The sequence below is a fragment of the Capra hircus genome, chromosome 4 (assembly GCF_001704415.2).
Source record: "Capra hircus breed San Clemente chromosome 4, ASM170441v1, whole genome shotgun sequence".
NCBI lineage: Eukaryota > Metazoa > Chordata > Mammalia > Artiodactyla > Bovidae > Capra > Capra hircus.
The window spans coordinates 21,730,121-21,755,754 of record NC_030811.1 but is presented as its reverse complement, the minus strand read 5'-3'; the positions used below and the strand labels follow the sequence as shown (position 1 = coordinate 21,755,754).

General features: G+C 40.4%; 1 protein-coding gene across 1 annotated transcript in view; it reads left to right on the top strand.

Annotated features, from left to right (window-relative positions):
- The window catches only part of CALD1 (caldesmon 1), a 232,720-nt gene continuing 211,647 nt past the window's right edge, over positions 4,562-25,634 (top strand). Inside the window, exons 1-2 of the mRNA XM_018046901.1 lie at positions 4,562-4,661; positions 4,869-4,983. The gene's annotated coding sequence lies outside the window, so the exon portion shown is untranslated. The remainder of the gene's footprint in view (positions 4,662-4,868; positions 4,984-25,634) is intronic.

Genomic DNA, 25,634 nt, shown 5'->3' with positions numbered 1-25,634 from the left:
ATTGTTCCCAAAGCAGTGTTTTCCCGGACAGCAAAATTGGGGAAGTTTAAGCTAAAGATAAATGCTTATTCATGAAAGGGTTTGAGTAGTAGGCAGAGACCAAACTTTAACTAATTAAAGTCAGGAGGGTCAGTAACATCCTCATCCTTTACGTTCCAGCTGATCTTGTGTGGTTGAGTGCTTCAGGCTAATCTTTACCTTGAAATAGAACTGGGACTCTTCACAAGTGGTATATTATCTTTGCTAGTGTTGTTTCTTGTGCTATAAGAGTCTTTGTTTCTGCATTCTTTTGTTCCCTAGAGATCATTAATTACTGAGACTTGGTCAAGAGCATGACCAGGCTTGAGTCACAGAATGGTTTAGGCCAAAAATGGCTTCTCTTATGTCGAGAAAGCTATGCCTAGTTTTATTTCTCTGGGCATCGCTTCTTTAACTGCTTATAGTCCTCTAATAAATTCAATGAAAAATAGCCAATCTGATGAGTTGTTTGCTATCATTTTAAAAAGCAGTGAGATATTTTAAGGTCTAGGAAACAATGGGCCCCTCTTTTCCTGCAGTACCCATGTTTAAGGGAGTCAATTATTTTTTATTTCTTTGTTTATTTTTGGCTGTGATGGGTCTTTGTTGCTGCATGGGGTCTTCTCTGCAGGGGCTAGTCTTCTGTTGTAGTGTGCAGCCTTCTCATTGTGGTGGCTTCTCTCGTTGTGGAGCACAGGCTCTAGGTGCCTGGGCTTCCGTAGTTGCGGTTTGCAGGCTCTGGAGCTCGGGCTTAGTAGTTGTGGGCTTAGTTGCTCTGGGGCATGTGGGATCTTCCCAGACCAGGATTGAACCTGAGTCCCCAGCATTGCAAGGTGGACTCTCAACCACTCGACCACCAGGGAAGCCCAAGGAAGTTAGTTAAACAAGGAGGGTATTAGATTAAAGTGGCTTTAATGCCTTAGTAGCCTAACCTAAGCCAAACTTAAGCAAACCCAAACCTAAACCTGTAGACACCTGAAGGTAAAGAAATCAAACCTAAGGAGAACCCATCAGAACAAACCAAGTAGACTTTCCCAAATAAGGCAACTGCTTAAGCTACAGTCAAGCAGATAATTGCTTTGCTTTTGCCTCTTCTCTATCAAGTCTCTACTCGAGCATCTATAATATAAGTGGTGAAGCACTCTGGTTTGCTGGGACCCAATTCAAATTGATTTTTGCTCAAATAAACTCTTAAAAGTAATATGCCTCACTTGATCTTTTAACAAGGGGAAGATCAAGACAGAAAGATAGAAGAACAAAGCCCCATGGTTAAGGCTTTGGCCAGTGGGAAACTTTTTCTCTAGTAGTAGCTCACTGTGCATCATAGTAATGAGAATTACTTTTGAAAATTATTTGGCTGTGCCGGGTCTTAGTTGCGGCACGTGGCAAGTTTAGTTGCAGCATGCGGGATTCTTTTAGTTGTGCATATGGGATCTAGTTCCCTGACCAGGGATCAAAACTGGGTCCCCTGCATTGGGAGCATGGAGTCTTAGCCACTGGACCAAGAACTACTTTTGTTAAAGAAGACAGTGTGTGGTGTTGCCAAGAACTGTCACTTTCTAGGCAAAGTGCTAAAGAAGTATCAAGCCTGCTCTCAGGCCCCAAATCTTTTGACCTCATTCCCAAGGAAACAAGACTATGGACCACCTCTGGATGTTGCTGATGAGAGTGAGTGTGTAGCTTAGAGTTCAGGTCAGATATTTAATGCAGAAAATCAGAGGTCCTGCCTCTTTAGAGTTAGCTCTAAGGATTTATTCTATTCTCTTTTATTAGGAAATACTTGTGTTTGGGGATGGGGTTGGTTATGAGAGGGACAGAGCAAGACTGAGTGCATAATTTTTGTGTAGGAAACTTTGGAGATATTGAAAGCACAGGAGGTTCACCTATATATGCAGACACTTGACTGAATTACCCTGAAATTGTTTCTGCTGTTCGATCGCTCAGTCGTGTCCGATACTTTGCAACCCCATGGACGGCAGCATGCCAGGCTTCCCTGTCCTTCACTGTTTTCTGGAGTTTGCTCAAACTCATGAGGATGAGATGGTTGGATGGCATCACGCACTCGATGGACGTGAGTTTGAGCAAGCTCTGGAAGTTGGTGGTGGACAGGGAAGCCTGGCGTGCTTCCCTGCAGTCCATGGGATCGCAAAGAGTCAGACACGACTGATCGACTGAACTGAACTGAACTGAACCTTTAATCAAAGTAAACCAATCCCAGTAAGCTTGCCAGAGCAAAATTCTTCAGAAGATATTATCTCCACATCTTCCTGGCCACTATCACCTGATTTTCCCAAAGAAGCCTCTCCCTCTCCTTGACTAGCCCCTCATTTCCTGCCCTTCCTAAGCCTTGGAAGGCCTGTCTCTCTTTTCTCTTGAAAGAGCAGTTGAAACTCCTCTTCCTCCAGGAAGGCTTTCTTGGCAAAAGGGAGTGACTCGCCTTTCTGTCGACTCTTGCTGAACTTTACTTGCAGCACTTCATGGCAGTTATTTCATTATGCTGCATTGTAGCAGTGGATATTCACATCTTGTCTTGACTACTTACCTCATCTGACTTATCAGCTCCTGGAAGACAAGATCTGTGATATATAGATAGTCCCTAACTTAGGATTCAACTTACGATTTCTTGACTTTACACGGGTATGAAAGCAATATGTTTTCAGTAGAAACTGTACATCAGATTTTGAGTTTTCCCCAGACTAGTGATATGCAGTCCAGTACTCTCCTGATGCTGGGCAGTGGCAGTAACCTTCTCTCCCAGTCACTGCCACTGTGAGGGTAAACAATGGAGACACTCTCAACCATTCTGTTCCCACACGATTCTGCTTTTCACTTTCAATACAGTGTTCAATGAGCTATTCAACACCTTATTGTAAAATAGGCCTTAGAAGATTTTGCCCAACTGCAGGCTAGTATAAGTGTTATAAGTGCATTTAACATATGATGTTTGGTAGGTTAGGTGTATTAAATGTATTTTCAACTTACAATATCTGAATGTAACCCCATTTTAAGTCGAGGAAGATCTGCATTGTACTTTGTGTCATTGTGTCCTTGTGCAGTCATTAAGCCATGTCCGATTCTTTGCAACCTCATGGACTGTAGCACACTGGCTTCCTCTGTTCTCCACTATCTCCCAGAGTTTGCTCAAATTCACGTCCATTGAGGGGTGATGCCGTCTAACCATCTCAGCCTCTGCTACCCCCTTCTCTTGGCTTCAGTTGTTCCCTGTATCAGGGTCTTTTCCAATGAGTCAGCTCTTCATATCAGGTGGCCAAAGTATTAGAGCTTCAGCTTCAGCATCAGTCCTTCTAGTGAACAATTCAGAGTTGATTTCCTTTAGGATTGACTGGTTTGATCTCCTTGCAGTCCAAGGGACTCTCAAGAGTCTTCTCCAACACCACAGTTCAAAAGCATCAATTCTTTGGCTCTCAGCCTTCCTTATGGTCCAACTCTCACATCCATACATGACTACTAGAAAAACCATAGCTTTGATTAGATGAACTTTAGTTGGCAACCTGATATCTCTAGTTTTTATTATGCTGTCTAGGTTTGTCATAGCTTCTCTTCCAAAGACCAAGCATCTTTTAATTTCATGGCTGTAGTCACCCCAGTGATTTTGGAGCCCAAGAACATAAAATCTGTCACTACTTCCCCTTTTTCCCCTTCTATTTGCCATGAAGTGATGAGACCAGATGCCATGATCTTAATTTTTTGAATGCTGAGTTTTAAGCCAGCTTTTTCTTCTTTTACCCTACATCAAGAGGCTCTTTAGTTCCTCTTCACTTTCTGCCTTTAGAGTGGTATCATCTGCATGTCTGAGATTGTTGATATTTCTCCTGGAAATATCTTGATTTCAGCTTGTGATTCATCCAACCTGGTATTTCGTATGATGTACTCTGCATATAAGTTAAAAAAGCAGAGTGACAGTATATGGACTTGATATACTCCTTTCCCAATTTGGAACCAGTCAGTTGTTCCATGTCCAGTTCTAACTCTTGCTTCTTGATCTATATGCAGGTTTCTCAGGAGACAAGTAAGGTGGTCTGGTATTCCCATCTCTTTAAGAATTTTCCACAGTTTGTTGTGATCCACACAGGCTATGTTTATGTCGATCATAATTTGTATCTTCACACTATTTAGCATAGTACCTCGTACTTAAAAGGCATACTACTATTTGTTTAGCAATGAAATAACTGCATCCAAGGCCAGATCTATTGCACAGCAGTAGCCTGCAACCAAAATGTTCTTACAAATAAGGATAGAAAACTTCAAAGCTCCACTTTCTAAGTTTCGAATAAATACTTTTTATTTTCTCTATCAAAACTCAGTACTGAGCATATTAAATTTGGTCAGAATCAACTGAGCAGTTTAGAGTGTAAATTCAAGTAAACATTTTCCTTTCTCTTTCTTTTTTTCTTCCTTAGGAACAGATGACACTCTACTAGACAAAAAGGAAAAATATCTGGGTGGGAGAATTGGGTGGGGCCAGTTAAGCCCACATTCCACTACTAGATTTAGTTGAAAATACCAAGCTGTTTTCAAGAAGTCTGAATTTAACTGACTCCCTCACACCGTACTCAGGGGTGCCTTCCTTGGAGAACTGAAAGCAGAAGGAGTTGGGAGCTGAGAGTAATGCTTAACAAAAGGTAATTATTTTAAATCAAAACATATGCAGGAAGCATGAACTTAAGCTAAATTCCAAGGGGCAATTGCCACTCAGCTTTCACTTCTCAGACCTATCTTCTCTGATAAATTTTCCCTGGTTACATAAAAAAAAAGAGGTGGGGTGGGGTTTGCTTTGCCATTCTTTAAAGTAGCACTTTTAAATAAACCGTCTCCTTTTAATATCCTAGTGCTTCTCATCTCCTGATTGCCCTATATATAATACCTGGTACGATGTGGTCTTAATATGCATGTAATGAGAAGATGAGGAACAAGTGGTAGAAGAATTAAAAGGAGGAGGAAAAGGTAGGAAAGATAGTTCCTGTCCTGTTTACTCAATGTCTGAGAGTTCTGGGAGACTTGGGAAGCCTTTTGGTTGTGGCAATGGTAGAATTTATTTTTCAGTTTGTAATGCATAATGTTATCTCTCATGGTTGTGTGGATATGATGAAACAACTGCTATTAGTTTGGGATAACTGGGGAGAATCTATGGGCAATCAGTGCAAAGAGCCTAACTGGGCTGAAATCTCCAGCAGTGATAACTTTGGGGCACAGAACTTAAGTCCTGTCATTTGGATACTTGGACTTTGGGGAAGGAAGAAATTGGTGAGAAATAATAATCAGTGGTTAGCCTAATGAGGCTAGAGAAATGAAAACAGAGGCTTGTTTATGTTTCTTCACAAATACGGAGAAATGCCTGTCAGCCCTGGCCCCAACAATGCAAGTGACGCAAGAGTGCAGAGCAAGGATCAGGACTCTCAAGGCCAAAGCCAAAAGGGTGAGATCAAGGGCAGACGTGCTGTGGGTCTAGCCTCGAAGGGCTTCCGGCACAGACGGGCACGATGCACCCCCAGCTAGGGAGCGAGATGGACACTCTAACTTCATGAAGGGATTCTGGTTAGCCAACCCTAGACAGGGGCTTTTCAAAGTTCCAGAAACAGCACGGAGTTTTAATAGTGCCTAGGAAATACGCAGATGTCTGAGAAGCCAGAGATGCAAGAGTGGGTGACATTTCTGGAGTTTTATTTAGAGAACACACAGATATCTAGAGCTCAGGGTTGGAGCAGAGATGTTCTTGATCTCACAGAAAGAGCAAATTCTGGGACCTCTTTAGGGAATGCAATTCACAGTAAAGAACAGCATTCTAGGAAAAGCAGGTCTCCCAGAACTAGAGAAATAAGAGGAAGAAAGAGAGAATGACCCCTTCAAAACCCCCAAAACAACTGTTCTGATAAGACGAGAGCACTGGGGAGTTCTGGGTCGGGATGGGTACTGCCCCTCAGGATCCTGAGACCTACCCGTCCTCTGAGTAACACCTCTCCAATGGATGACATCCTCTGGCACCTTTCTGCCCACTGATGACCCAGCCTAACTTTTAAATCCTCCAATAAAATGGCACCAGCCACTTTACCATCCTCTCCAAACATCTGGCCTTCCTTTGATCTTCCTCTTCATCGTGAAATTCCTTTTAAAAGCCCCGTTGGTTGCCATGGATTTTTAAAAGTTTTTTATTTTTTGCTATTTTCTGCTCACTTAGGGCTTTAGCATTTCCGATGCTTTCTCTATTAGTTCGGGTCCATTCAGAAGATAAAACTGCTACTAGTTATTTGAACAGAGAGAATTTAACATATTTTTAAAGCTTGTTAATGAGATGTAGAGCTGTTAGCAAAGTAACTAAAAGGATAAATGTGTGCATGCTAAATCACTTCAGTCACGTCCGACTCTTTGCGAACCTATGTACCATAGCCCACCAGGCTCCTCTGTCTGTGGAATTCTCCAGGCAAGAATACTAAAGTGGGTTGCCATTTTCTACTCCAGTGGGTCTTCCCAACCCAGGGATAGAACCCAAGCCTGTTGAGTCTCCTGCATTGGCAGGTGGATTCTTCCCCACTGTGCCACCTGGGAAACCCAGTACCACTATCTATACATAATTTATATTCAATGATCAATTCTAGATCTTACTCCTGTACTAGTTTTATCTGTCAGAAATGTGCAATTAATGTTCTCCTTCTGAGCAGATGGCCCCTAACAATTCCAGAGCAAGCTGTATCTTCTCTAATGCATCCTCACTCTACAGTGTTTCGATTCATAGGTTAGTCATGTGAATAGCTCCTTGACATATAATACCACCCAGGCTTCCCTTATTAGAGGCCCATCATTTAGGACTAGGACTTGCTCTCCCCTCACCGTATTTCAGTATGGAATCTCTTCCTGCTGCTGCTGCTGCTAAATCACTTCAGTCGTGTCCGACTCCGTTTGACCCCATAGACGGCAGCCCACCAGGCTCCCCCGTCCCTGGGATTCTCCAGGCAAGAACACTGGAGTGGGTTGCCATTTCCTTCTCCAATACATGAAAGTGAAACGTGAAAGTGAAGTCGCTCAGTCGTGTCCGACTCTTCGCGATGCCGTGGACTGCAGCCCACCAGGCTCCTCTGTCCTACCATGTCTCAAAAATCACATTGTGATATAATTCCAAGCTCACTTTGCTTATACTACACACTCGGTAGGTTAGGGAGACAGTATGACGTAGTGTGACTCCTGGACCACATTGTGTGTGTGTGCACTCAGTTGCTCAGTCACGTCTGACCCTTTGTGACCCCATGGACTGTAGCCTGCCAGGCTCCTTTGGGTCCAGGAAAATTTCCAGGCAAGAATACTGGAGCAGATTGCCACTTCCTTCCCCAGGGGATCTTCCTGACCCAGGGATCGAACCTGTGTCTCCCTCATTGGGAGGCAGATTCTTTATCACTATGCCTCCTGGGAAGACCTCTGAGAAGCCTCCTGGACCAGATTGCCCATATCTAAATCCTTGCCTTCCCTTTTACCTGCTGTGTATGTCCTTGTGAACACAGCTTCTTAAATGTCTATAAGCTTAGTTTCTATAACCTTCATTTCTCTATCCGTAAAATGTAAGCAATAATGGTACCTACTTTAAAGGATTGTTTTCAAGTTTAATAGTGATATGCAGGGAGTAAATAATCAATGACAGATATTATTAGTATAAGGATATTAAGTCTATCAGTTATTTCCTTCTCCTCGCCAATATTTTCTGGGTACAAAACACTAAGTCCCTCCCAATACTCTTATTCTCCTCATCTTACTAAGTCCCTCCCGATACTCTTATTCTTCTTCTCATCTTACACTTGTCGTCCTCTACAGGTACCACTTTCATAGGCTTGTCAAGGTAACTGTCTCCCTCTCCTTCTTTAGTTTTTCAATCAAGTCATTTAGACTCTGGTTATACATACTTCCCTGACCATGCATCCATCACTCCTCCTGGTATCTAAGACCATAGTTTTGTCTTTTAAATCTCATTTCTCCTCATCGTCCCTTTATTGGGACGATCAACTCCCACACCCTCCTTTCTCCTCCAAGCCTTTGCTGTCAGTAGAGAAATTATGTCTATCATCTGTGCTCTATTGGCTTTTGATTCCTAGTCCAAGGCCTCTTAGTTTCTTTTCGGTTAATGTTGTTCTTGCAGCATTTTAAACTTGAGATGTGCTGGGAGGAGATTTCCAGGAGCAAGTGAATAGAAATCTTCAAGTGGCAGAGGAATCATGAGAGCAGACACGAGAGCGTAAGATAATAACTTTCAAGAGCTCGGTGATCTGTCTTGGGTATTTGACTTGGACAGAATGCGTATTCATATAGGTTGAGCAGGGCATCTCAAGACTGTCAGAAAATGAATCTGTCTTTGTTATGCCAAAGATATCTGTTATCTAGTCAAAACAACTAATCAAATAATTTCCACATTAATTTTTCATTTTATGCTTGTATTTGGACATCCAGCCCAAAACTCTCCAAGGAATAAATTATTATTTCAGTATGTGAAGGTTTAGTTTCTTTTGGCTACTCCAAACCATCCAAATTATAAAAGTTAAACTATCTATCATGCTTCATAAACGTACTTCCAAAAGCCAGAGAAGAGGCATCAGGAGTGGGGAATTTCTTATGTGTCCATGCACGTACAGAGTTCAAGCTCTAGGAATAAATGTGTCAAGAATGTGTAACTGCTGCCGAGTAATTATGCAACTTACATTTCTGCCAATAAAATTTGAGCCTGAGTTATGTAAGATTGAATTATAAATCCAAACTTTGCACCAATTATCACTGAGATGTGGAAAGAAGGAACACTATAAAGGGTAGAGGGGAAGAAAAATGAATGACAAGTAACAGTCTTTACGTAAATCTGGGAGTGCACGATAAATGTTAGTGTTGGTTACTCTAGCTTGTACAGCTGCCACTATCATTTTTTAATTCCTGCAACATGTCTTGTTTGTGACGTGTTAATAGCACACTTGTCTCAAGGGTGCAAGCACAGAATGAGAGTGTAAATTTTTTAAAATGTCAATACGAAACACATATATTCTCCTGTTCAACAATGTAAACGTTAAAAGTAACTAAAATTGACTTCCATGCCTAATCCCAGTTGGCTGCCAGAGGTATCCCCCAAAAACTGAGGTATAATCCTTCTAGTGCATTCACATACAAAGACATACATATATGTTATATCATACATAGATATTATAGATATCATAATACATAGATATTATATTATAAAATTGATTACTGTGTGTATGAGAGTATGTTTTATATATCTGGTATCATACCATACGCGTCATTATGACACTTACTTCTTTCACACAACAGTATATAATGAAGATCTTTGATTTCACTACACACAGATCTATCTCATTCTACTTAACTACTAAACTCTATCTGCATACAAATAAGATGTTTCTAGTTTATGTGATTACAAACAATTCTGCCATGAATAGCTTATATATGTGAGAGTAGAGCTTCCTTTAAATGGAGAAATAAAATTGTTAGATCCTAGGGATTTTTAATTAAATGTGTATCATCACATTCATACCAGGAATGCAAGAGGATACCATTTCACTATACCCTAGCCAACAATGATATTTTACGTCTTGTCGATCTGAAATGGTATTTCTTAATTGATGTTAAATGTTTTCTAATTATTGAGGTGGTGAAAATATGCTTCATTGTTGTTCCAATTTGCACTTCTTTGACTGTGAGATTTGACATCTTTGTATATGTTTATTGTTACTTGTATTTCCTCCTCTTTGAATTCACTTTTCATATCCTTTGCACACTTTTCTATTGGATGGCTTATTTTCTTCTTATTGACATAGGAGTGCTTTAAATATCTTGGATTTTGATCAGGGCAACTTTAGGGACACCATTCACATTGTGGTCTACATGAAAGTCTCCCCCTGGTGGTGTGCAGTGTACAATTTACATAGTCACACTTGGCAGTTCATCTTTTGTTTGTGATGAATTATGTAAGCATTTTATCCTTAATCTGTCTCCTGTCTTTTAACATTGCTTGTGTTATTTTTTTCATAGTAGAATAATCATACCTAATCAGTCTTTTTCTTCGTGTTGTTGGCCTTCTCTGTCTTGTTTAAAATGGTCTTTCCTACCAAAGGTAATGAGACATTTTCCTGAATTTCCTCTGATTGTTTTCATAGTTATTTTTTAATGCTTGTATCTTTAATGTTTCTGAAAACTATTAAATTTTTTAAATGACGTGAAATACGAATCTAAACATTATTTTTCCTATTAATCATAACCAATAGTCCCAACAAATTATTGGATAGTTATCTTATCCCCTTATCTAAAATACTACCTTTATTATATACTCTTTTTTTCCTATACTCCTGACTGCATTTAGGGGTTCTGCACTATGGTCTTAAGATTAAAAATAATATTTGGAGAAAGTACTCATATAGCTACACTAGGATTATCGCTATTTACTAATAACTGAGGGGTTGAGATTAAAATAAGAATCCATTCAATATTTACTTTAGTTCATAGTGTACAACTTTATGTTAAACTTTGTTATAAATTATGTGAAATTCTCACTTCTGAGCGGAGGCTCAGTCTATCCTGTTAATCTGTCTGTCATCTTTATAGGGACCCTGCATTGAAGACCCTGTCTAGTTGCTCTTATAAACATATAGTTAGAACTGGTGGATCTTACATAATGTTTCTGGTGCCCAGATTCTGGTGCCCAGCTAAGAAGCCAAACTTTTTCTTCCTGAATACTGTGCTTGACTTGAAACTCCTTAACTTGATTTAACCATGTACATAGTAAATTAATAAAAATTAATAACTATATCTTTTAACATTGAATGAACAGATCACTTGCAACAAAAGTGTAAAGCATTTGAGCTTTTTTGTAGGGCCATGAGGACTTTAAGTGTAAGATACATCTGATAGCCCAGTTTGACAGATAGTCAGCACTAAATACACATTTGCAAGGTGAAAGAAGCTAATACCAGGCTTAACTTTAAAGAAAAACTTTTTCTTTAAATGGGAATATAGTTGCTTTACAATGTTGTGCAAGCTTAACTTTTAAAAAAAAGCATCATTATTATTTCTTTTTTCTAGGCATTTCACTGATTTGCTTCATTCAGAGTTGCTGTTTTGCTCTTATTGCTTTACAACATATGATATTAGAAAAGTTCAGTTGCTCAGTCATGTCCGACTCTTTGCAACCCCATAGATTGCAGCATGCCAGGCACCATCTCCTGGAGCTTGCTTAAACTGATGTCCATCAAGTCAGTGATGCCATCCAACAATCTCATCATCTGTCATCCTCTTCTCCTCCTGCCTTCAATCTTTCCCAGCATCAGGGTCTTTTCCAATGAGTCGGCTCTTTGCATCAGGGGCCAAAGTATTGGACTTGGCATTAATCTGTTTTTCTTAGCCAGAAAACTTTAAGTCAATTTATCCTTCTCTTTGAGATCTATTTAAATCCAAGATTTAGTTATTTGGTTATTGGTTAAAAGAAAAAAACAACCTGAGATATAAATCTTGTTGTCCATATTTGCTTTCCATGTAGACCAATTGAATGAAAACTAACTTTCCTCTTGCTTCTCTCCAGATATGCTGGTGTTTTTGAGTGATGCTAGCTTATTCTGATTGTTATTTGCAACTCTGTTCTTTCTTAAAGTGTGTGTGAGATAATGCATAAGTCAAAGTCAAATCCTAGATTCAAAGATTCTTAGAACTGGAAATGCCTTGAGATATTCTAGTCTAACCATCTCATTTTAGAACTGGGATGAATGCCCTGTTGACACAATTTGATTATATATATATATATATATATATATATATATAATAATTTTAATTATATATAGTTAAACTTTATATGAGCTAATAAATTGGGATAAGAGTCTAAATATATTTACAAACACATGGAGTTAGCTCTTCTTTCTTTAAAATATCCAAAGCACCTATTGAATGTACGTGAATGTGCAGTTATAAGAATGTGAGGATGGAGAAGTTACTGATTATCACCCATTAGCCTGACAGGAATGGTTAAAATGTGAAACAGTTTCCAGCAGCATGTGGATTTCTGGCTGGCTGCTTTTTTATTTCAAAGTCTGTTTTATTTTCTGAAACAGTTTCTTATCACATTTATTTATTATTTCTCAAAGGGGTGCTGGGAAATATTCTGCCTTTATTGCTATTCTCATGTTCACACGTGAGAAAATCAAGTTCACACAGAGCTTAGCATTCTCTTCCTGGAAATATGTACTTAAAATAACCCACAAAGCACTCAGCTATCTGTCACTCAGCTCAGCACCCTTTTCTAGTCCTTTCTCTTCCAGCCTGAGGGCTTTCACACAGATGAAGCTGATATTACATGGAAATTCCCCAAATCAAGGCTTGTTTAAAAATCCCCAAGAGACACTGGACTAGGCATATCCCCATGTGGCTGAAAATACATGCACACAAAATGATACCAATAAACTTGGGAAGAAGACATGTAATACCAAAACTGCACAATAAATTGAAGAGAATCGTTGTCTTCAGCGAGGAAAGGTGAAATAAGAGAATGTTGTGAAAACAACATTAAGTTTTATTTTTGCTTCTCCCCACCCCCATTCCTCGTCCCAACCCAGTTTTCCAAAAGTATCTTATTCCACTATTTAAGAAAAACTTTAGTGTTTATCTCTGCACAAAGTGGAATTTCAACAATTTCTTCGGAATGACAAGTATCAGAAAAAGTTCTGCGGCTTCTAAAATCACTGTCCCATAATCTATCAAGAGTCAAGATCTCACAAGAAGAAAATTTGCGGCATATTAACTTAAAGTTTAAAAAAAACACACACACAACTGACAGCCAGGAGACCACTTGGGTTTTAATCTCAGTTCTGTGCTGATAATGATAACCACTCGTAGCTAAGTACTTTCTTAACAGTTTATAAAACATGTTCACATAATCTATTTGATCTTCATAGCAACTCTTCAAGGGAGCTGTTATATAAATGAAAGAACTAAAGCTCAGACTGTTCAAATGATTTTTTAAAAATCATTTTTGAATATTTATTTTACTTGTTTCTTTGGCTGTACCAAGTCTTAGTTGAGTTAAGGCATACAGAATCTTGGGTCTGTGTTGTGGCAGGCTGGAACTTTACTTGCAGCATGTGGAATCTAATTCCCTGACCAGTGATTGCACCCAGGGCCCCTGCAATGGGAGTGCAGAGTCTTAGCTACTGGACACCAGGGAAACCCCTTACATGACATTAAGATTGCTTAATTTGTGATCTACACTCTTTCTGTATTCTGAGGGCAGATTCCTAACCTTTCTTCGCTTCACATTAGTAAATATAACATTTACCAATTGACTTTACAGGAATGTATAGGAGAAAACTGGTGATACTGTGAATGAAATGGTTATTTGGGATAAAAGTGCTAAATAGGTTAATTAATATATAATAATAAATAATAAGTTGAGTATTATTTAAATTAAATAATGTACTAAATAGAGTACTATAACATTATATTAAATTAATATATACATAATGTATATTAATATATACATTATGTATAAATAAATTAATATATTATTTATGTATACATAAGTTTACACAATATATATGTATCTATAGGTAGATATAGATAGTTACCATTATTTGTATGTTATTATTATTATATGGCTTATTATTACTTTTGAAATATTTGCAACCAAGTCTTTGCAGTTTATAAACTATCTTAAAGGGATGGTATTTAGGGACCTAGGAACACTCAAATTAGATCCACACAATCAAGCAGCCTTCTGTTTGAGTTTCTCAAGAGAAATAATGTACAGAATCCAGTGTTGGGTGAAGTATCTTTTCATCTATTAGCTGGAGATCTGGCCCCAAATCCAGGATAACTGCCAAGTGAGATTGGCTGGATTAAATTGAATCTACAATTGAATCTTGGATTTTATCCCTCCATTGAGGAAGAAGCCCATTAGTCAGAAAAACGAAGAGGAAGTATGTGAGGAGGGAGGTGGAGATGAATGGCCCACTGTTCTCCTGAGGGTAGGCCCAGCTCTCCTTAATATTCTGATCTGGAAAAGCTAGAGCATCTGACCCTCAGGAGATCTACTCTAAGGCTCCTAACGCCTAGAAAACTAGTCCAATCGGTGTCCTTGAACTTGACCACTCCCTAGCAATGATTTTCTTCTATGGAAGACAAGAGTGTTAAGAGTGCTGGCTTGAAAGAGTTGCTGAAAGTTCTCCTAGCTAACTGTTTCCAAAGTAAGAAGAATCCCCAAACTTGGGAATGATATTCAGTTCAGTTCCGTCGCTCAGTCGTGTCCAACTCTGCGACCCAATGGACTGCAGCCCGCCAGGCTTCCCTGTCCATCACCAACTCCCAGAGCTTTCCTAAACTCATGTCCATCAAATCAGTGATGCCATCCAACCATCTCATCCTCTGTCATCCCCTTCTCCTCCTGCCTTCAATCTTTCTCCTCCTCAGGGTCTTTTCCAATGAGTCAGTTCTTCGTGTGAGATGGTCAAAGTATTGTAGCTTCAGCTGCAGCATCAGTCCTTCCATTGAATATTCAGGGTTGATCTTCTTTAGGATGGCCTGGTTTGATCTCCTTGCAGTCCAAGTGACTCTCAAAAGTCTTCTCCAACACCACAGTTCAAAAGCATCAATTCTTTGGTGCTCAACTTTCTTTATAGTCCAACTCTTATATCCATACATGACTTCTGGAAAAACCATAGCTTTGACTAGACGGATCTTTGTTGGCAAAATAATGTCTCTGCTTTTTAATAAGACGTCTAGGTTGGTCATAACTTTCCTTCCAAGGAGTAAGCGTCTTTTAATTTCATGGCTGCCGTCACCATCTGCAATGATTTTGGAGTCCCAAAAAATAAAGTTTGCCACTGTTTCCACTGTTTCCCCATCTATTTGCCATGAAGTGATGGGACCAGAAGCCATGATTTTCGTTTTCTGAATATTGAGCTTTAAGCCAACTTTTTCACTCTCCTCTTTCACTTTCATCAAGAGGCTTTTTAGTTCTTCACTTTCTGCCATAAGGGTAGTGTCATCTGCATATCTGAGGTTATTGATGTTTCTCCCAGCAATCTTGATTCCAGCTTGCGATTCATCCAGCCCAGCTTCTCTAAAATTCATTCATTCATTCCATAACATTTTGTGTTAGGTATTACACTATGTTTTGGGATACAGGGATGAGTATTTGCTTGTGACTGTGTGTGCATATAGAGAAAGAGATATGGACAGATTATGAATAATCGACTTAAATGAAAACTTCCCAGAAATTGTCCACTCAACAGAGAACAGATATAGAGGTAGTCCTTCTCTGGAGATAATTTCTTGGAATATAGATTCCTGTAGATTATGTGAAGATAGTCAATTACAAATAATACATAAATTTGAGGTATGTAAGTTGAAAGAATTCAATGTAAATGGTAGGATAGGCAAAGAGAAGTCTGGTGTTTTAGAGCTTTGGACAGAAGAAAATGCCAGTATTCCCCCAGTACTGTTTTAGGAGAAGTTCTCTCAGCAATGGAGTCCTATTCTTCCAACAGAAATGTTCCTTAAAGACTGGCATTTTAGTCAGTCACCACTGAAGAAGTGAAATCACCCCTCCAAACTGGCTAGCCTCTTGGGCTTTGGGTCAGAACTTTCCCTAATACCTCCCTCGGCATCCTAAGCTGCCTGTTGGAAAGGAGACTTGATTCAAATGGCCCCCTCAATTTTCTGTCTCAGGATATATTTTAACTTTTAGATAATAAGTTAGCACTCTAGTTTCTAAGGCAACACTAGGCATACCCACTTGTCTGTTATTTTTACTATGGCTCTTACTTCCCTGCCTTGCAGAAGAGACATGAGAACCCAATATCCCCAAAAGTCTATACATGGATAGTTCTGTTTGAGGTATGCCTGGTATCCATATGTGTGTGGGAGTTCACCTCCCCCAGCCACCTGCTCCTCTTAATTAGGATTGCAACAGCAAGACTCCAGGGTTCCTGGCCTAGACCCAGTCACACTCACCAGTCCCCAAGCACTGACTTGAACTCTCAGTTTTGGTCCTAGGTTTGCATACAGTTGAAAATAAATAGTTTTTGTCAAGATTTTACTATTTCATTTGTTTGTATTTCCCAATTCTGGTCCCCCAAAGCAGTGTTGGGAGGACATAAGTAAGCATAATATATGGCCCCAAATTTTCAGTATGATCCCTGTTTCTATTTTTTTTATTTAAATTTTTTTTAAATTCATTTTATTTATTTATTTTTGACTGCCCTGTGTCTTTGTTGCTGGGAGAGGGGCTACTCTCCAGTTGTGGTGTGAGGGCTTCTCATTGCAGCGACTTCTCTTGTTGTGGAGCACAGGCTCTAAGGCAGGCCGGTTTCAGTAGCTGCGGTGCATGGGCTATATTGCCATGAGGCATGTGGGGTCTTCCCAGACCAGGGACTGAAACTGTGTCCCTTGCACTAGCTGATCCACCAGGGAAGTCCCTGGCCCCTGTTTTTAAAAGTTCTGTGCCTTGTTTACCACTGTGTCACTAGGACCTGATGGTGTTAACAATGCATAGCAGACAACCAAGAAATATTTTTTCATTATCAATTCAGCTCTGTTCAGTCCCGCAGTCATGTCCAACTCTTTGCGACCCCATGGACTGCAGCATGTCAGGCTTCCCTGTCCATCACCAACTCCCAAACTTCACTCAAACTCATGTCCATTGAGTCAGTAATGCCATCCAACCATCTCACACTCTCTCATCGCTTTCTCCTCCTGCCTTCAATCTTTCCCAGCATCAGGGGATTTTCCAGTGAGTTAGTTCTGTGCATCAGGTGGCCAAAGTATTGGTGTTTCCACTTCAGCATCATCCTTCCAATGAATATTCAGGATTGATTTCCTTTAGGATGGACCGGTTTGATCTCCCTGCAGTCCAAGGGACTCTCAAAAGTCTTTTCCAACACCACAGTTCAAAAGCATCAGTTCTTCGGCACTCAGCTTTCTTTATGGCTTTCATTATCAATTAATTAACCATTAATGAAATAACTGGTTAAGCCATCATTAGTTAATTAATCTAGGATGTAAAAATCCAAATGAAATAATCAAGTCAGTAATGGATAAATAGAAAATGAGTCGGTTTGACATCAGGTTTGTAATTCATTTAAGGAGGGCTGTTAACTGAGGGCTGAGATTTTAGTGATGGTTTTCAGGTGGATCTGGGGCTCAGGAAGTATGAAGGAGGAGGAGCCAAGTGACTGAAGTTCCTGAGGCAGAAGGTGCATCATCAGAATGGGAGGGTGAGTGATTTGTGTCAGAATCACTGGAAGAGCAAGAAAGAGGGTGATTATGAAAATCACTGTAAAATGCCAAGTCAAGTTTTGACTTTATTGTTTTGATGGTAAGATGATATTGAAGATTTCTGAGCAAGGAAATTCATGATAAAACCTAAAGCTCAGGGCTAAATATGTATATTTATTTAAAAGGCAAGCCCCTTTATGGGAAGGAGCCATACAGGGCCTTATATAGGGCCAAGAAAAGTTTTGGTATGGGGAAAGTACTTTATAAATGTTTGTCCTATGAATAAATAAATGAGCGTTTAGATCACAAAGCAACTTCATAACCATTTTATCTTCATAACCAATTAATTCTTACATCTGCCCTGTGAAACAGATATTATTATTCTCTGAGAGAGCTCAGTTCAGTTCAGTTCAGTTCATTCACTCAGTCATGTCTGACTCTTTGTTACCCCATGAATCGCAGCACGCGAGGCCTCCCTGTCCATCACCATCTCCCAGAGTTCACTCAAACTCACATCCATTGAGTCGGTGATGCCATCCAGCCATCTCATCCTCTGTCGTCCCCTTTTCCTCCTGCCCTCAATCCTTCCCAGCATCAGGGTCTTTTCCAATAAGTCAAATCTTCGCATGAGGTGGCCAAAATATTGGAGTTTCAGCTTTAGCATCATTCCTTCCAAAGAACACCCAGGACTGATCTCCTTTAGGATGGACTGATTGGATCTCCTTGCAGTCCAAGGGACTCTCAAGAGTCTTCTCCAACACCACAGTTCAAAAGCATCAATTCTTCGGTGCTCAGCTTTCTTCACAGTCCAACTCTCACATCCATACCTGACCACTGGAAAAACTATAGCCTTGACTAGATGGACCTTTGTTGGCAAAGTAATGTCTCTGCTTTTGAATATGCTGTCTAGGTTGATCATAACTTTTCTTCCAAGGAGTAAGCATCTTTTAATTTCATGGCTACAGTCACCATCTGCAGTGATTTTGGAGCCCAAAAATGAGAGAGCTCAGACCTGGGCATAGGAGGGATGTCCACATTGTGGGAAAAGAAAGAGCAAATGGGAAAATCAGAGAGGCCAGAGCGGTAAGACAACAGCCAGGACACCAGTGGCAGGAGCCACCAAAGGCAGAGCCAAGAGAGTGTGGGGGCCGGGGGAGGACTGCACAGGGATCAGCCCGCCAGGGCCAGACCGGACTGCTCAGAAGCAGGAGAGGAGGGGGCAGAAGGTAGAATGTCCAGGGCCAAGAAGGAGGGAGGTCATGGAAGAAGTTGGGGAGGGGAGACTGCAGCACAAATGCATCATTTGGAGAAATTTGACATTGAAAGAGAGGAGGGAAGCTCATAGAAACAAGATGCAAGGTGATTTGCCCCCAAGCCTCGGACATGCTTGGGACAGAGGGCACTGACCAGTGCAGAGTGAGGCACGCACGAGGGCGGTGAGGTGAGGAGCTGCTGGACAGCAAAGACATCTCAGGTCTCACACGTGCTCTCTTGCTGACATCATGTGATCAGTCCCAGCACAGCTTGATCAGTGGTTAGATGTGTCTAAGTACATGGCTAGTTTGCTTGTTCCAGACAGCCATCCTTCCCCATGTATTACCAGACTCCACTATCTTTGAAAATATGTTTTCTCTTTTGTTGGATCTTAAAAATAGTCTTCCCCCCCACCCCAAGAGAAATCACTGCCTCTTAGATGACATTCTGCCAGGCCAAAGCTACAAAACCTCACCCAAAATAGATCAAATATTTTAAATATTTTCTTATTTGCACCCCTCACAAATATGCCTGCAATGCAAAGCCAATTATGAGACTGACTTTTTTTTCCCTGAAATGAGAGAAGATATATTTTCTGGTAAAAAAAAAAGTGGACACTAGGTCTCACCACATGGTGTTGGTTGGATTTCAGCCAGCCTTCCCTAAACATGGGACAGGGAGAGGGAACACCTACAGCTGGGTTAACACGTGCAGAGTAAGGAGGTCTCTGTTAGCATTTGCCATCTGGGAGTCCAGCTCGTGCCCTTGTCTGAGCTTCCCCGTTAGAACAGTGATTCTCTAAAGGCAGGTGCAGTGTTTTTACAAGATTACAAAAGGCACATAGCCTAACACTAAGCCTTTCAGGTAACAGATGTTCAGAGCTTGGTTGAATGAATGAATGAATAAACAAAACTATCTGAGAAGAATCCTGTTTACAGCTCTGAGTGACAAGAGGAATTTCTTGTGAATGAAACCTTTTTGCTTTGTCTGAGGGGGAAAGCAAATCCAACAGAAAGAGTGAGGGAAGAGTGGAAAGCATAGGGCCATAAGAAATAGGGAGACAGAGATTTCTTACTGGACACTGAGGGAATTGTTTAGTCCTGTTGGGTAGGCGTGGAGAACAATAACTTGTCTCAGATGGCCCTTCTTCCCTCCACACTGGATCTTCTCCGATCTCACTCCCTTTCTATTTGTCAAGTCCTCACCCTTATCCCATGTAACCATGTCCTACTTCTACCTGGCGCCTTGGGAGACCAGCCCCTCCTTCCTTCTTCTTTGCCCCAAAAGTGCAGGCTCTCCCTTCAACCCTACCCTATTCATAAAACATAGGCTATGGCTTGAGGTGTTAGCCCTTAAGGGTAACTACTGTTTCCAGGGTGTCAAAGCTTTACTACAAAGGTGTGACTAGGTTGAGGACTTCCCATTCAGGGCAGATCCCCTCTCCTGCTAGTCAGGCTGGCCCTGAGTGGGGAACACCACTGGTCTGGGGATAAAGAAGGGCAATGGCTTTTCCCAGTGTCCTATAGGTGACCACATACTAGTGCCCTGGAGAGAGTTCTCATCTGTATAGCAGTTTCTTAAAAAAAAAAAAAAGTTTAAGGATAGAATAAAACCTGTGTACATGCTCTGCAGAATTAACAAATGTAATAATTTTGTCATCATTGCCTAAGATCTTCTTTTATATATTGCAGAAAAATTTGAAGTTCCTTGATTTTGTGGCCAGTACCATTCTCTCTCCCTCTCATGGGAAACCACTATGTTGAACTCTGGGGCTTCCCAAGTGGTCTAGTGGTAAAGAGTCTGCCTACCAATGCAGGAGATGTAAGAGATGTAGGTTCAATCCCTTGCTTGGAAAAATCCCATGGAGATCCCTTTGGTATTCTTGCCTGGAGAATCCCATAGACAGAGGAGCCTGGCAGGCTCCAGTCTATGAGGTCACAGAGGATCGATCACAACTGAAGTGACTTAGCAGTAGCATGTTGAATTTGGTGTGGTTCTACCTTCAGAGGTATTTATATAATTCATAGGAATAGAATCAGTCATCCATCCCTTTTGGCTGCTATATAGTATTCCATCCTATACTTTAGTTTATATAGCCTCTCCCTCACTGATGGCTGTTGGAAATTTTGCAATGATATTGCAATTACAGATGATATTCCAAAGAGCTGTCTTTTACATGTCTCCTTGCTGAAGAATGTGGGAGTTTCCCAAGAAGATATACCTAAAAATGGAATTGCTAAGTAAGAAATGCATATATGGAACATCACTGGATGTTGCCAAATCACTGCAAAGTGAATGTACCAGTTTACACGTTACCAGCAATATTTAGTTTTTCAAAATCAGATGTCTTTTTCTTTACCAATTTGCTGGTTATGAACTGGTATCAAGGTTTCATCATGCATTTTCTGGTTACTAATGAGTTTGAGCATCATTTCATGGGTTTTGGCCTTTGGATTTTTTTCATGTGTGGGTTGTAATATCCTATTCCCATTTTCCACTGGGTTTTTCTCTCTGTGTGTGTCTTTGTGTCTTTCTCTCTTTCCCTCCCATACCTACCACAGTTGATTTTTTGATATTCTAGATTCTAATCTTTTGTTTTACACCTTGCACATCTTCTCTTGGCTTGTCTTTTTACTTTGTATATGACAGCTTTTGTTGCACAGAAGTTTTTACATCTTGAAATCTTGAAGTAACTAAATTTTCTTTAGTTTAAATTTCTTTAGCTTAATTTTTACTTTATAGAAATAAATATTACTTAGCCTTTTCTTGGTTAAAAAATATTTCAAAATCTCAGTGGCTTATGACAAACATTTATTTCTTCCTCCTTGGTCAGTAGCAACTCTGCTGGTTCTGGCTAAGTTCACTGGCATGTGGGGAAACTTAGTTTCAGACCAGGGATCGAACCCATGTCTCCTACATTGGATGGTGGATTCTTAACCACTGGACCATCAGGAAGGTCCCTGTCCTTTTCTTATAACGACTCTTATCATTGGATATAGGGCCTACCTAAATCCATCCAGGCTACAGTCCAGGGGGGTCAAAAAAAGTCCAACACAACTTAGCAACTAAGCACAACACAGATAATCTTGTATGATTTCATCTTGAAATTCTTAATTATTAATACATCTGCAAAGACCCCATTTTCAAACAACATCACATTGACAGATTCTGGATGAATATATCTTTGCAGGGCATGGGAAGACCCCATTCAATTCCACAGCGCCTGTTATCACAGCAAAGAGGAGACACTCAAGAGTAAAAGCAAAATGTGATGCCTCTTAAAGCCTCCACTTGGGATGGGCACATCGTCACTTTCAACCATATCCCATGACTCACAGCAAAACCCAGGTCAAGACCTCCTAGGAAGAGCACCGTGGCAATACAAGGCAGAGGACATGAGCATTTAATCCCAGTCACAGAGGAAGTGAATATTTGGCTGTAAGAATCCAATCTATTACAAACCACATTATTCTTGAAGTCAAATAATACATGCAGCTTTCAATAAAAGGCAGTCATCATCTACCTCACCCACTCCTGTAACTGATCCTCCCTCCAGGCAATGACTCTCAATGACTCCTTCTCAGCCTCCTTTTCTGGGCTCTAAATGGGGTGTCAGTTCCCACACCTCTTCTCTTCACTGCCTGCATCATTTTTTTTTTCAGGTAACTTATTCCTGGTTTAAAAATACTATCTATAAGTGAACAACTCTCAAAGGTGCATCTCCAGCCTCATCCTCCCCTCTTAACACCAGATTTGTTCATCCCGGGACCTATCTGTGCTTCTACTTGGATGCCTCTTATCATCTTAATATGCTTAACATATGTCTAGTGTGATTCCCACCCCTCCTTGAAATCTATACCTCCCTCAGGGGTCCCCGTTTCATGAAATAACACTCCCACTCAGTTATCCGGACCCTGAAAGGAGATATCCTTGACTCCTCTTTTTCTCACATCTCTCATTCAAACCATCCAGATGTGTCCAAAATTCAGTGCTTTCTCAGTCCCCTGAGCACAACAGCCCTAGTCCCAGGAGCACCTCATGCCTAGGTGAGGCAGCAGCTCCCTCCAGCTTCTTCCCTCACCTCATGCCGCCTATTCTGCACAAGTGTGTGTGCACGCTGCCAGAGTGACCCTTTTCTCTCTGCTCAACGTCTTCCAGTGCCTTTCCCTCTGACTTGGAACAAAACCCGAAGTCCTTGCCGTGGCCATAAGGTTCTGCATGATCTGAGCCATTGGAGGTCACTTCTCCCAATTACCCTGAAATCTCTGTTATTCCTTCAGTGTGTACCTGCTATGCTTGCAGCCAGGAATGCCCTTCCTTTGTGTAATCTCACTGCTTACTCCTTCATTTTTTTAATCCACTTCTCTATTGAAGAACTTTTCCAAAGAGGACTTTCTGATTTCCTCTCTTCCTCTGCACTTTCTCATTTTTTCTGTACAGCACTTTCCCCTGCCTTATATTATATATTTATGTATTAGCTAATGCATTTATCTGTCTCCCTTCATCGAAATGTATTTTATTCACAGTGAACGCCTAGAACAGGCCCTGGCATGTGGGTTAGACTCAATAAACATTTGTTCTGTGAATGAATGAACTATTGTAGGGGAAGTTGGTAATTGCTTTCATATACTAATATACTAATTCTACTATTTATTAAAAGTTCAAGAGTAGGCATTTATTACCAATTTCCTGCTAAACAAAATGCAGATTTAGCTCTCTTATCTAGCATCATCCTACTAACATGTTCTTGCTCATTCTCCTCTGAATCTAATTACATCATCACTGTTTTGGCAAACTCAACATGTAATGTTTACACAATTACAGCTGTAAATTTTTCTCACAGTTGACCTGTGTAGTATACAATAGCCAGTTTTCCTTTCTCATACAAATATGTAATTTTTCCTGAAATTATAATGACCTCAATCTTATACTTACTTATTTTCTACATACCTATCATAGATCCTTTCCCCAAGAACATATCAGGTAATCTATCTACTTGCCTTTTTCTAAAATATCTTCCCTGGAGTCCTCTGCTCCAGTCTCTACTGATTGGTTTCTGGACCAGCTGTTGTCCTGGAATTTTCTTTCACCATCATCATGGGACCACTTTTTACCTCTGTCGTGGGTTTGCATCCCCTGTTTTCTGATCCTTGTCTTTGAAGCTTCTTGGTTTCTAGTTTTAGCTCCTACTTTTTTCTCCCTTTAAAATATATAACTTCAAGAACTTGATGACTTCAGAATACAATATGTTCTCATTCATTTTACTGGATGACCAGTGGGCCCTCTGAATCAGGAAACTTCTGCCTTTTAGTTTGAGGAAATTTTAATTTATTATTTCTTTCATAATTTCCTTCCCACAATTTTCTGGAGTACTCAGATGTTGCCTATTTGGTTGATTCTCTAAAGTTCTTTTCTCTTATTTTTCCCATCTTGTCTTTTTCTTCTACTTTTCTGGAAAATTTTTCTAAACTTTATCCTCCACTTCTTGAATTGAATTTTTATGAATTTCTGTCCTGCTGCTGCTGCTAAGTCGCTTCAGTCATGTCCGACTCTGTGCGACCCCATAGACGGCTGCCCACCAGGCTCCCCCGTCCCTGGGATTCTCCAGGCAAGAACACTGGAGTGGGTTGCCATTTCCTTCTCCAATGCATGAAAGTGAAAAGTGAAAGTGAAGTCGCTCAGTTGTGTCCGACTCGTAGCGACTCCATGGACTGCTAGTATTTTTCATTTACAATAGTTCTCTCCTGTTCCCTGCAAATACCTTTTTACAGAGTATTTCTCTTGTTTCGTGGCTACAGTATATTCTCTCATCTCTCTGAGAATGGTAATTATTGTTTTCCTGAAGTTATATGGTAATTATAGCTTTCTTGAAGTTTTCTTCCATTTCTCACCCTCCCCCTTTTCTTCTGAGTTTCCTTTTTTCTGTTGTTTTAATCTTTCTTTCAGAGCTTTTCTTTAACTCGATGTTCATATTTAAGAGTGAGATGCTAAACAGATGATTGAAAGTTCCTTTCAATTCACAAAAGTTCACGAAAGGGTTTGGGGTGATAAGACAGATGTTTCTGGGGTCCCTCACATTTTGTGCCTCCAGATCCTTTTTCCAGGGGTCTGCCAGTTTCTCTGGAGTGGGATCCCCCAGTTTCCTTTCTGTGGAGTACAGGCTGAGTGTTCCTTGAGCAGACATTCGTTTCAAAGTCCGTTTTTAGCATGTGGCATCTTTTCTGTCCTCGGCTTTGCCTGACATTCTGAGGTCAGCACTTCTCTTCAGAAAATGAACTTCATGTCTATCTGGTTGGGTGAGGGGTGGGCATCTGGGTTGGTGGGGGCAGAGGAGTATCTAGGCTTCTAACTGTTCCTTACTTGGATTTTCAGCCTAACCTGTTTTCTGCTCCATCTCCCACCTCAGAGATTCCCAAGCTTCCACATCCTGAGTTTTTCCTGGTTCTGAGGCTAGAATTAGCTTCTTACTTGTCCATCAGCCTTCTGCTCCACAGGGCCAGACTTCAGTTTCTCAGCTCTGGTAAGTCAATTACTAACCACCCGTCCACTTTCCATATTTCAGAATTTGGCTCACATCGACCTGTGTTGACTCTTTTCCAGTACTCTTTGCCCTGTAGGATTTATTTATGATTTTTTATTTCTTTGTTACCATTTTGATGAGATTTGGGGAAGGAGCAGAAATAAATGAGGGATGTGCATTTAATCTGCTGAGTTTAACCATATCCTCAATTTTTTTTTTAGTCTTTTCATTTGTATGTTCTGCTTTTTATGATTTAAGAATTCTGCCATCCTCTATCTTAAATATATTCTCCTACAATTTTTCCTAATCATTTTCAAGTTTTGTTTTTCATGTAGTTTATATTCTTTTGCTGTGGGTAGTAGTAGTAGAAGTACTTTGTCCCTCAGTCCGACTCTTTGCAACCCCATGGACTGTAGCCTACCAGGCTCCTCCCTCCATGGGATTCTCCAGGCAAGAGTACTGGACTGGGTTGCCATTGCTGTGGATGGAAATTCTGAATCTAACTGTATTATTTTCATATAATTGGTTGTAACCTTACCATGAAAAATACACCATTTTCTCCCTAATTTATAATGCCTTCACTACTATT